At 35.8% G+C, this 12,814-nt stretch overlaps 1 long non-coding RNA gene across 2 annotated transcripts; it reads right to left on the bottom strand.

Moving 5' to 3' along the window:
* Nucleotides 1–602: 602 nt before the first annotated feature.
* LOC129347837 (uncharacterized) lies at nt 603–7,309 on the bottom strand. 2 transcript variants are annotated; one of them, XR_008600120.1, is made up of 3 exons: nt 6,870–7,244; nt 3,863–5,896; nt 603–3,761 (listed from the first exon to the last, which is right to left on the bottom strand). It is a non-coding gene; the product is annotated as an uncharacterized LOC129347837 (long non-coding RNA). The 2 variants fall into 2 exon arrangements; XR_008600119.1 differs by lacking the exon at nt 603–3,761 and having other exon boundaries at nt 3,803–5,896; nt 6,870–7,309.
* Between the last annotated feature and the right edge of the window lie 5,505 nt (nt 7,310–12,814).

Genomic DNA, 12,814 nt, shown 5'->3' with positions numbered 1-12,814 from the left:
TAATTTTTCGATTAAATCTTTAAGGTTTTTCTTTTTAAATGTTTTACCACCTTTTAATGTTTAATTTTCTTTTTAAATGCTTCATTGTATTTTCTGTTTAATTCCTATTTAAAGTTTTATTGTCTTTAAGATTTAATTTTCTAATTAAACATTTAATTTTTTAATTAAATGTTTTGTCTTTTTAAAGGTTTAATAATCTAATTAAATGTTTTGTATTTTTTAAATGTTTAATATTCTTCTTGTTTAATTGTATTTTTTAAATGTTTAATTATCTAAAATATTTCATCTTTAATGTTTAATATTTTTGTTTAAAAAATTTGTTTAATTTCATAATTACATGTTTTGTATCTTCTGTTTAATTATCTAATTAAATATTTTGTCTGTTTAATATAATTTAATTGTATTTAATGTTTAATTTTCTTTTTAAAAGTTTTATTGTATTAAATGTTTTTTCCTTTGATTTAATTGCTTTTTTTAATGTAGTTTATTTCTTTAATCTTTTTTTCTGTCAAGATTTTAACCCCAACCTTAAAAATGAAACAAACCCTTAAATCACAATGAAAATACTTCTGTTGTCACAATCATGAGTTAGTCAATTATTCAGTTTATCAATTCAACTTTATTTGTTTAGCACCTTTCACACAGATGACAAAACTAAACAAGCAAAGAGAAAAAACTATGCTAAAACTATGATTAAAACTCAAAAACATATTTAAAAAAAAAGATTTAACATGGTAATAAAATATGTTGTGTCCAGGGGATGGAGGGAGTTTATTGAAGTCTTCTTGGGCTCACATGGGAAATCATTTAAAATATAAACTTGATATTCAGTCTAAGGAAACTGGAAACTGCAGAGCGACAGAAGAACCAACAATATCTCCTGTTTTCTCCTTTAATGAGTCGACTCTTCTTGTGCTTTCAGACCAAAGAACTACAGACTCTTCACAACCTGCTCAAACTCTTGGTACAGGACCTCACCACACGGGTCAAGAAGGTTTCTGTCTCATTTCTACTCTGAAGCTCACCTTCTCCTGCTCAAACTGCTGACAAATGTTTCTGCTGCTCTAAAGTCTGGTCTCCAGAACTTCCTAAAAACTCTCAAAGTCTCTTCTGCTGCAGGTTGCTTTGTAGAACTGTTCCAGAAAACCTCACTAAACCACATGGAGGGGCCTCAAGATAGTCGTCCAAATGAAACCGTACAAAAACCAAACTAGCACAACCCAAACGCTAAAGTCTCCTGCAGCCTACCAGAGAACCTCTGAGAACAGAGAATCAGGACAGGAACTCTTACCTTCTGGACAACCAACGTTGGTTCTCAAACAAGAATACAGAATGTGTCTGACCAAAAACCTCTAAAGACTCACTACAGCCAAGATAAAGACACAACTCAGCTGCACCAAATCCACTAATCACTGCACACATTAGCACCATGTGCTAACTGTGGCTAAAGAACCACATTTACCAAGACAACTATCCAGTACAAAGCCCTAAAACACACCAAGAAACACATTAAAGACGATTTTACTGCTGGAAGCTGCAAGCCAACGCCTAAAGAACAAACTAAAGCAATGGAGCCAAACCCGGTTCAGTGGTGAAGAGAAGCAGAGGAAATGTTTGTCTGCAGCTAAATAAAGCAGGAAGACACTGAGCTGCTCAGGTGTTCCTGATAACACCAAGCAGCCACCTGGACAGCCAATAGGAACACAGCTTACTGGAAGTCCAGAGGGCTGGGTTAGTGAAGGAAATTTAGTTTAAAGTTGAAGCAGAAAGTTAACAAAGAAAGTTGAAAACCACCTTCTGATACCTGAAATCTCTGAGTTTTCACACAAAGAACACCTGAACATGTCAAACTGGTTCCATAGTAGAACCATCATTGTAAAAACGTCATAGTATGGTGTGTTGCTCAAAAAACATTACGACCCGGCTGTCTAGGGTCGCCGAGGAGCAACACAAAAACAGGACAAACGCTGGTTTCCAGGGGGTTAGGAGGCTATTTATTTGAAAGAGTAAGTTTACAACAACACAACATGTGAGCAGAAAAATCACAAAGTCTGTCTTTAGTTCAGCTGAAAATATTAGTTTTTGTCTTTTTTATTGACCAAACTTTTCAGGAAGTAGATGAAGAATAATTAAAGCTCTCATGTAGAAGTCCAACTTATTTTGGATCCTTGTGGAGAGTTTAATCTTAGAGTTTGTAAAGCTGTTGAGTTTTTAGAGTCACATGGATTGTTTTGACATTTAATAACCGAGTCCTGAAATAAAATTACAGTTGTGGATTTCTGTCATTTAGTCTGGACTAAACAAATAACAGCAGCATAAATCTCAAACGTCATTATGAGGAGTCTGGATTGAGGTTTCTCACTTGATAATGATCAAAACATGAAATTTAGGTTGGTTTAAAGGAATATTCCACCTTAAATCTTTGAATGTTGACCTAAAAGGTTGGTTTCAGGAAGTATTCCACCTACAAGGTCCTCAAACATCCACCTTAAAGGAACATTCCACCAAAAATCCTTGGACATGCACCTAAAATGTTGGTTTAACCGAGTATTCCATCCAAAATCCTCAAAGAGACCTGAGGGGCTGGTTAAAAGGAATATTCCACCTAAAACCTCAAATATAGACCCGAAAGGGTGGTTTAGAAAAAATCCTTCAATGTAGACCAAAAAAGTTAGTATGGAGGAATATTCCACCTGAAATGTAGACCTGAGAAGTTGGTTTGGAAGAATATACCATCCTAAACATCCTTAAATGTAGACTAAAAGACGGTTTGGAAGAAAATTCCACCTAAAATCCTCCAATGTAGACCTAAAAGGTGAGTTTAATGGTATATTCCACCTAAAATTCACTACTGTAGACCTTGGAGGTTGGTCTGATGGTATATTCCACCCAACATCCTTGAACATAAACTTAAAAAGTTCGTTCAAAGGAATATTCCACCTAAAATCCTTCAATGTAGACCAAAAAAATCTTGGTGTAAAGGAGTATTCCACCTTAAATGTAGACCTAAAGGATGGTTTGGAGTAATATTCTACTCTAAAATCTTCCAATGTAGACCTAAAAGGTTGATCTGATGGTATATTCTACCCAACATCCTGGAACATTTACCTAAAAGGTTGGTTTAATGGTATATTCCCAGAAGAACCCTTGAACATTGGGCTTAATGGTATATTCCACCCAAAATACTTGTACATATACCAAGAAGTCAGTGTAAAGGAAATGTAGACCTAAAAGGATTGTTTAAAGGAATATTTAAACTGATTATTTTCATTATTTAATAATCTGTTATCAGTCAGAACCCTGGCAAACTTATTTTCATCAGTTTTTTAGTGGAAGTCACAAATAAAGGAGCTCTTGGTTTTTCCCGGCGTTACTGAGTCCAAAGCTGCTGTTTCAACACAGACACGTTCACATGCATCCACAAACCTCTCAGCACTCAAACACCCACAGACAGGAGGCCGGCTGGACCGAGGCTCGGCGGCGTCCTCAGACCCACGAGTCGGGGAGTCGCTGAACTTGTTGGTCCGGTTTGAAGGCCTCCGTGTGGTCCAGTAGAAGTCCACGTAGTCGGTGTTGGCTTTGAACCGCAGCGACTGGCCACCATCAGGTGGACCGGCTCGTCCTCGTAGGGCTCCTCCTGTAGCCTTGAGGGAACCACAGGAACATTCAGTAGCTGTTGGAGTTCTTCCTGTCAGGCTCGTGGTAGAACGGCTCTGAAGAATCTTGTACTTGTCTTATCTGGAACAATCTAACAGCCTAAACTGTTAACAGCGGTGTAAAGAAGCAAACACACAGGCATAGATTAGGACTCAAACTAGATTTATTTTAGAAAACAAATCAGCTTAGAGGCATTTGTTCACACATGTGGCTGAATAGGAGGCCGTCCAATCAGATTCGAGGTCTTCACTCTGTAGGTTGTTTGTTGGGTGAGACTCTTGGACCTCCATCAGCTGACGTGGATGTTTGATGGTCTTCCTCTCTAGTGCCAGATGATTCATCCATGAATTCAGCAGCTACAGACTGAAATGAAGCTCATGCTGCCGTTATTGAATTCCTGTTCCAGATCAAATGTTCAGAGCTCACCTTGAATGCAGCCGTCTGCTGTCTGATAGTTTTTCTCATTGTAGTCTTCAATAAAGTCTTTTTCCTCATGTCAGGATGTGGTGAGACTCTTTCTCAGTCTCTGCAGACGTCCCTCATTGTGCATCTCCAGAGAAGAAACAGAAAAACTGGTCACTGCTTCAGCATCACAAACGCTCTCCAGCATTGAGAGTGTTTTAGGAATTCATTCATTGTGTTGTGAACTTTGAAGGAGCAGAAACTTTACAGCTGCCAAAGATATGAGCTCCAATTCTGGATGTTTTAGGAAATGAAGTTCATCAAATGAACACTTGATTTTTGCTGATAACTCTCATTAAATTACTGAAGAAATCTAACATAAAAACCTGTAAACTCTCAGGCAGCTTTTGTTAAAGTTTGTCTATAATTCTATCATCATGTTCTGGAACCAGGACTCTGCAGAAGTTCCTTCAATCAGATACTTGTGTGTTTCTATTTAAGGCCTCAGGTTTGAACGTACAGCAGAGGATTAGAAAGGAGTGATTTTAATATTTAAATCAGTCCAGTAAATGTTTGGAGTAAAAATGATTAAAATTTTGATTTAGATAGATTTGTGTCAAATAATATTGTAGAGTCTCACTTAAATATATCCAAATGAGTTCAGTGTATTTACATTTTATAGAATATTTGATTTCTTAATCTCAATACTGTAGGGTCTGACCCTAAATATTATAATAATGATGTAAATTTAAATAATATTTTAGTGCAGAGTCATAAACTTTAATCAGCTAAACTTACATAATAAATATCACTGTACAATCTTAACCTGAACATTCATATTATTGAGGTAAATTTACATAAATCATGATATTCTAGAGTCTTAACTGGAATATTTCTAACATTAATCTTTTTGTATTGTGCTGATAAACAACAATAACCCGACTTTCAGATAATATTTATTGTCTGTGATTGTGAGACTAAATTCCTCCACATTCTGGAACTTTGGAACCTGCAGCAGCTGTAGGAATAAATACAAATCTAATCTGTTCATTTCCACATTATGCACATTTATTTATTCTTAATATCTCAGACTGAATGGTAGCTGGCAGTAAAACCAAACTCATCTGATCATTCTGATCAATACTTCATGATCAATATCAGGACAGATGTTACAACTCCAGCTGTTCCATTAGACTGCAGTTATTCAGAGAAATTAAAACATCACATTCCTCATAAAAACTAGATGGGACTTTTATTAAATGAAGTGTTGGTGAATAAACAGTGTAAAAAGTGCAAAGCAGCTCCATTAAATCAGGAGATGTGAGACTTCCACAGCATGGATCACCATCTGCTGTGTTGATTCATAGCTGAATGTCAGAATGAACTGAGATAGAAAAGCTGCTTTGAGCTGCAACATTACAGTCTGACAATCCAACACCATCACAGTTTTCATCTGGTTGTTTTGCTCCAACATGCTGTGAAGTTCAGTTTTTACCTGAATCAATACAGAGATTCTATTTCCAACCAAGACTGGAATAAAAATTAGGATGTTATGAGGTTATTAATGCAACTAAATCCTTTCAGATGGAAGGATTTACTTCTAAGTTCTAATTCAAGTTTCAGTTGGATCTCATTGCATTCACTAAGAAAAACAGCGATACCTTCATAGCAACATTTAATAAACCTAAAGCTTCCCTGTTGGCTCATTGGTGGAGTTTGTTACTGAGCATCTGAACCTTAAATCCAGTGAGACGACCATCTTCAGTCGAGGCCAGTCAGAGAACTTCAAGACCTTCCATCAGCTGGACCAGATGTGGCATCATCTCCCTCTGAACATCTGGATGACAGGAGAAAAGACAGAAATCAAACACAGATCACAGAAATACAATTTATTCACTTTCATCATTTTATAAAAGTAGCATGAACTTTATTAAAACTTGACAACATCAGTAATGAAAGTAAATGTTTTTATCTCGTGTTGAAGCTAAATTTAAAGTCACTTTTAATGACAGTTTATCCTGAGAGGAGTGAGAATGGAGCATTTCTTTCCTTTTTATAATATTCCCTCAAAATATTCAGTTTATTATTGGCTTTAGAAGCATTTTTCTTTACTTATTTATTTTTAGAGACCTCAGACTGATGCACTTTGCTGGTTTGCAGATAATTTAATGTACAATGACAATAAAGATCTTCTATTCTAACATATTTTGCTGAAACAAGAACTGAAACCTTCTCCACCATCTCTCAGTCTGCAAAATTCCAATTGTGACAAAGAATTATCTGATGTAGTTATTATTATAATCTTTACTGAACCAGCCCTGGAATTAATAAAAATCTGTATATGGATTTGATTTTCTCTGATGGGAAAACTATGGAAGCCGTAGTAACAATTAACTATCCTTTGAAGGGAAAGATTAGGTCTTCATTCAGGTGGATAAAAAAAATGCTCTCCCTTAAAAAAACTGCATACAGTAAAGTAAATCTCTTCTGCACTGCACACATACTACACTTTTGTATAACTCTGGATGTCAGAGTAAAGGCAGACAGATCCACCAATCAGCCACAACATTCTGACCACTGACAGCTGAAGAGAACAACATCCATCATCTTGTTCTAATGCAACGTTCTGCTGGGAAACCTTGATGTTCATGTGGATGTTTGACATGTACCACCACCTAAACACTGCAGGACAAACAACCCCCTAGTCTCCATGGCAACAGCAGTCCTTGATGCCAGCTGCCACCCTCAGCAGGAAGAACTAAAACTACTCAAGAGTGGTCCGAGGAACACGACAGAGCTAAGCTGTTCACCTGGGTTCCACACTCCCCACATCCAGATCTGATGGAGCATCTGTGGGATGGTCCAGGATCAGCCTGGTCTAGGTAGGACCCACCCTGCAACCCACAGGATCCACAGAATCCACAGGATCCCCAGAGGTTCTGATGAACCACTGGGTCAGAGGAGTTTTAGCAGCATAAAGGGACCAACACAGTATTAGTCAGGTGGTCAGAATGTTATACTGTTATATTGTCATGCTGATTATATGATCAGTAAATGTTACCATCAATTATAACGTCCACATTGATCAGGAAAAAAAACAACTATCAGTTCATTCAGAAACTGTGGGGTTAAACCTAAAAACACAGACCTCAACAGCAGTTTGTTTCAAAGCAGAACACCAGCCGGTTTTCATTAAAGAAGCTTTCAGAGCAACAATTAAATGACAGTTTTGTTCTCATTAAGTTCACACAGTCAGAGTCAGCCAAAATAATGTACACACATCAGGAAAAGAAAAACTTTTATAGATATTTCATTTGCATAAATACTTCTACACATATAGATTCCTCTTTCTAAGTTTGATCAAAGCACGATAACTCTGTGTCCTGTTGTACGATGTTTTCCCAACAACCCCTAACCCATAATAAAAATAATAATAAAATTCATGAAAATTATGAAAATATGTTTTTATATCAAACCAAGAGTTGTAGTATGACCAGCAGGAGTCAATACATGGCTCCAGTGATTTGGTGACAATACAATGTATAAGAGTGAAGTTACTGACTTTTATTACCAATAAAAATTCCTTAAAATTCAGATTTTGGATTTAGTGTCAAATCAAGAGTTGTAGTATGACCAGCAGGAGACAAATGATGGCTGCAGTAAATTTGGTGACACTACAGTGTATAAAAGTTAAGTAATTGAATATTTGTGTAGTGTCTCTCTTCGCTGTTGCAGCGGTTTTGCTATTTGCAGACGGTCCCTGTTCACTCGTTGCACAGCCAGCTGCTCATAGACATCAATGTTATTTCTGCAGCTTGAAAGACAGCGACTTTTGATAAAACTGGCCTTGTAGCACATTGTCTAGCTTACAACGATGGGAAAGAGGCATTGTTTATGATTTTACAACGTATCTCATGAGTTATTGATGCCGGAAGTCCGAATCTGTGAATATCTTAACAATTTTATCTAACTTACATATTTTAATACCTAATAGCGATAAACTGCAGCCATTACAGGGTCGTTCACAGGACTAATATACGATAGCTAGCGAACTAGCATTAGCTTACCCTCATATCATAGTTCATATCCTCTTGTCTTCAGCTTGATGCTGCTGTATCGCCTCCCAAACTCTCCTGTGTGTCTCCTGAGTGTTTCGACTCGTCGCTCTCAGCTTTCTCCGACTCTTCTATGACTTTGAATCTGACAGAAAGCCACAGACCGAGCAGCAGGTGAACCATCGCCTCCATGTCTATTGTTGTGTTGCATTTGTGTCGCACACAAATGACGGTAAAGGACCTGCGGTCCGCCGTGCTATGACGACTCCACCCACGATGAGGTGGTACTCAATGTGATGGAAAAACAACTAAACCGAGACGAGCCGAGTCCAGTACAGTAGTGGCGAGCCGTACCGCGCCGAGTCGGTGCTAAAGGAAACGCTAAAGGAAATTTTGTCTTGCACCGTGTTGTATCAACATTTGGGCTAGAGGACCGAGTCTTTAGCGGTTGCCAATAAAGTTTTGTTTAATCCAAACCAACGTAGAGGTGAATAGCGCCACCCAGTGTATCGGAATGTGTTCACAAGCTCTGCATCAATCCATTACCTGGAAGCGATTTGCCTTGACTTGATGTGCAGGGTAACCAATCAGATGTTAGGATCCGCCCACCGACTTTGACGGGCGAGGTTGACAGATAAAATAAATTCATGATCCCCTGCAACACAAGGACCATGAAATAATTAATTAGTGAAATAATAATATATGTTTCTTTTTCACCTAAAATGAATTGCTATTTTAATGAGTTAATGACATATTTAATAACACATTTATGTATTTAATTCCAATTTTAATTAATTAATGACATATTTAATTCCAATGTTAATTAATTAATGACATATTTAATTAATTATTTAATGATGTATTTATTTATTTAATTTTGGCACTTTTAGTCCTCCATGTATTTCAAGTTTAAAAAAAAGTTTGTAGGATGTGTCATGTTGCTTTTCTCTCCACTTAGGAAAAGTAAATTTGCTTGTTTTGCAAACGGCTGCAAAAATTAGATTTAAATGTGTACTGAACTAAATAGCTGTTATAAGTGGAAGCCTCTGTTTTGCTTAATAATTTTAGTTTCCTGTTTTGTTTTTTTGTTGTTGTTAGTTTGTTTGTATTTTTGATGAATGTGACAGAGTTCCATACTGAGTTTAAGGGATGTTTGCCTACCACACCTAATATACTCTTTCTTTGTCATTTCATTGTAGGCGCTTCCTTGGTATCAACCCTGAGAGGGGAACAAAGGCCAGCCAGGAGAAGGTGATGTCCAAGAGGTTGGGGAAGCTGCTCCAGAAGAAGGCATCTACTGTAAATCCCCATGTAGTCACCCTTATAAAAAGACTGATGGACTCTGAGTGGGACTTCATGTAAACCCACAGCACCTCTCCACACAGAACCTCACTTTGACAAAGGAAAAGCCCAGTCTGCAACCAGATGTTCATGCTGTCATTCTAAGGTAACAAGTCTCAGTATTGTGTTTGGTTCAGTATAAAATACTTCAGTCCACGTGTCTCAGTTTTGAAGCTCCAGGTTTGTTCCATGACGTAGTGTTTATTGAACATGATCATGAGTTATGAAAGACTGATTCTGAAGGCAGAGTACCTGAAATGTGAAATCATTCATTTTTTTTGTAGATTTTATTTTGCAAGACTTGAATCACTTGAAATTTGTTAGCTGCTGAATGTGTTCAATGCAGTATTAAATAATTTAAATGATATATAGATATCTTTTGTTACAGTTCAGGAAAAATGGAAACCAAACTCAGTGTACCTGAACTAGAACATGCACAATGGGAACCTATTCACCATGAGGAAATGATTGTATGTTACTAAAATTTAATGTGTTAAATAAGTCAGTTTTTGAAATATGTTTGATACAGAATTGGTTTTAATAAAAGCTGAATGTTGAAAAGTCATCTCTTGTCTGAGCCATTTCTATGCTATGCTATTTCCCGGGGCTTTCATTTTGAGATGTGACATTTTTAAATCATTAGTTTTCAGCAATGTTATCACTTCATATCATCACATTCTCTGATATCAATTTTACAGTAATAAACTGTTTATGAAGATTACAGTACAAACAGTAAAATAACAGTATAATAGCACCAAAATACTGACAGTAATATACTGTAAGCATAAACTCTGAACATCATAATACTGTAATATTTTTTACAGTAATAAACTGTTGCTGTAGGATACGGTAGGTTTACTGTAGAATAACAGCGTCCTGCTGGCAACTTTTGCTGCCAGCTCTTTACTGTGAATTTACGGGGAAATTTCTTAAAGTGTATAGAAGGAAACGCAACATTGACAATTTTCTAGAAATGTATTTTTTAATTTGCGACACAAAACATTAAAATATATCCCACAATAAACTGCAAATGTGACACGATTCAGTGGCAAAGCAAAGTGAAAAGACAGGAAATGCATCCAAAATGCAAATAAAAACAACCTAAACCACTACAAAAAGACAAAACAACATCACAAAAAGACGCAAAACAATAAAATGCAAAGTGAGACATGAGAAACACAACACAATATACGAACAAATGGATCCGGAATTGACCCTAAACAGATGCAAAATGATGATAAAGAAACACAAAACCATGACAAGAAGACCAAAAATCTGCCCCAAAGAGATACAAAACCAGCACACTGAAGTGGAAAATGGCAAAAACGAGACATAAATCCACCATAAACGAAAACAAAACCATGACAACGAAAACAAAACCCAAAATGATAAGAAATAGACCCAAAATAGCAAGATTTACATGGAAAATCCCAATAAACACAAACCAAAAAAGACACAAAACCACTACAAAAAGACACAAAGCAGCCAGATCAAAACACATGAAAACGAGAAAAAAGGACCTAAAACTCCTACCACAATCATGCAAAGTAACACTAATTTTGTAGAGAGAAAGAAAGAAATCGACTGCAGAGTAAAAAAAAAAAAAAAAAACGCAAAATGGCCTCAAAAATGTAGAGAACTACCACAATGACACACAAAATGAGTACACAAAACAACCAGAATGAAAATGGCATGCAAAATGACAAAACAAGCACACAAAATGACATGATGCAAAATTACAGCAACAAAAAAACACCACAAAGACATGCAAAGATTCACAAAGGCACCACAATGAAATGCAAAAATGAAAGCAAAGACCCACAAATCAAACAGAAAAGAAATGAAATGTGTAATGAGATGGAGTACACAAAAAATGACTATAATGAGATGCAAAATTACAGCAATGAGACTCATTACTCCACATATAGACAAAATAAATGCAAAAAGAAAGAAACACAAAACTGTGAGATGCAAAATGGTTATTAAAAGAAGTAAAACTCTCACTAAATCACATAAAATGAGCACGAAGAGGCACGTAATGACAAAAAATGCACAAAAGAGAAAAACTCCTACAAAAAAACGGAAGAATAACACATTTACACACATCAGCAGGGTTATCTTTCAAAAACTGCAAGAAATTATTGTTAATTACCTGAACCAGCCATTTAAAAACAGTAATAATAAAAAACCATGGTGTTAGATGTTGCCCTCGTTGATTTGTTTGATCAGTTTCAGTGTCTCTTTGAACGTAAATTTAGCAAAAAGTGCAGTTTTGTGAATCTGTTAACCCTCCTGTTGTCCTCATTTTTGGCACCAAAAATATTGTTTCCTTGTCTGAAAAAAATCCAAAACTTAAGCAAAAGAAATTCCCCAAATTTCAGAAAATTTGCAAAACTGCCAGGAAGAAAATTCAACTAATTCCTTAAAAGTTTTCCTTGAATATTTTATTTATTATTTTTTTTAAATCCCCCAAATTTGGCAAGAAAATTCTTGTAAATATTTTCAAAAAATGAGGAAAAATTTTCCAAAAAAATCCTAAAAAAAAATATCGAAAATGATTACATATATATCAGTAAAACTTCTAACATTTTCTTTAAGAATATTCACAAAAAAATCAACCAAAATCCAGCGAAATTCGTTGGATTTTGGTTGATTTTTTTTTGTGAATGTTCTTAAGAAACATTTTTAACATTTTTTCCACCAAAAAATGTTCAAAGATTTCCCAAAAATGTTGAAAATGTGGACATCAGACGTTTCACTGTGAAAATACATTTTTTTCACATTTTCAAGTTTTAAAACAGGTCAATTTTGACCCGCAGGATGACACAAGGGTTAATTAATAAAGTTTCTTTTTCATTTCTAGTAGAAACCACCCCACGAGCCTTTAGTTACAGTCGTACTTCACCATAGACACAAGAAAAAATGATTGTAAAAGGAGGAAAAGCTGTCATATTTTAACTTCACTCTGCACAAAAAGAAATAAAAGACTTCATTTGTGCAGCTCTCCAAGTTCTTGCTGAGCACCAAGTCTGGGAGAAAATTTCACTGCAAATATCTGAAGAATCACAGAAGCAGAGATCCAAAAAAAAAACAAAAAAAACAACTAAAAACACAAATGCAGAAAAATGGTGCAAATACAAAGTTTACAGACTGACAGAAAAGAGAACATGAACAACCTGTTTTGAATGTTTTCCAGGACGTCTCATACGTGAAATGTGACATATTATGCTGGATTATAAATAATTATATTAAATATCTCAGCATCACTAAAAGACACTGGTGATTAAAAAAAAATATTACTGTGGCTATAGCTCAGATATATTTGCATTTATTTTGAAGTTGGTTCAGGCACATTCTAT

The sequence above is a fragment of the Amphiprion ocellaris genome, chromosome 21 (genome assembly GCF_022539595.1).
Source record: "Amphiprion ocellaris isolate individual 3 ecotype Okinawa chromosome 21, ASM2253959v1, whole genome shotgun sequence".
Lineage (NCBI taxonomy): Eukaryota > Metazoa > Chordata > Actinopteri > Pomacentridae > Amphiprion > Amphiprion ocellaris.
Note: the sequence above shows the minus strand (reverse complement) of the source record. Positions and strands in the feature narration are given on the sequence as shown.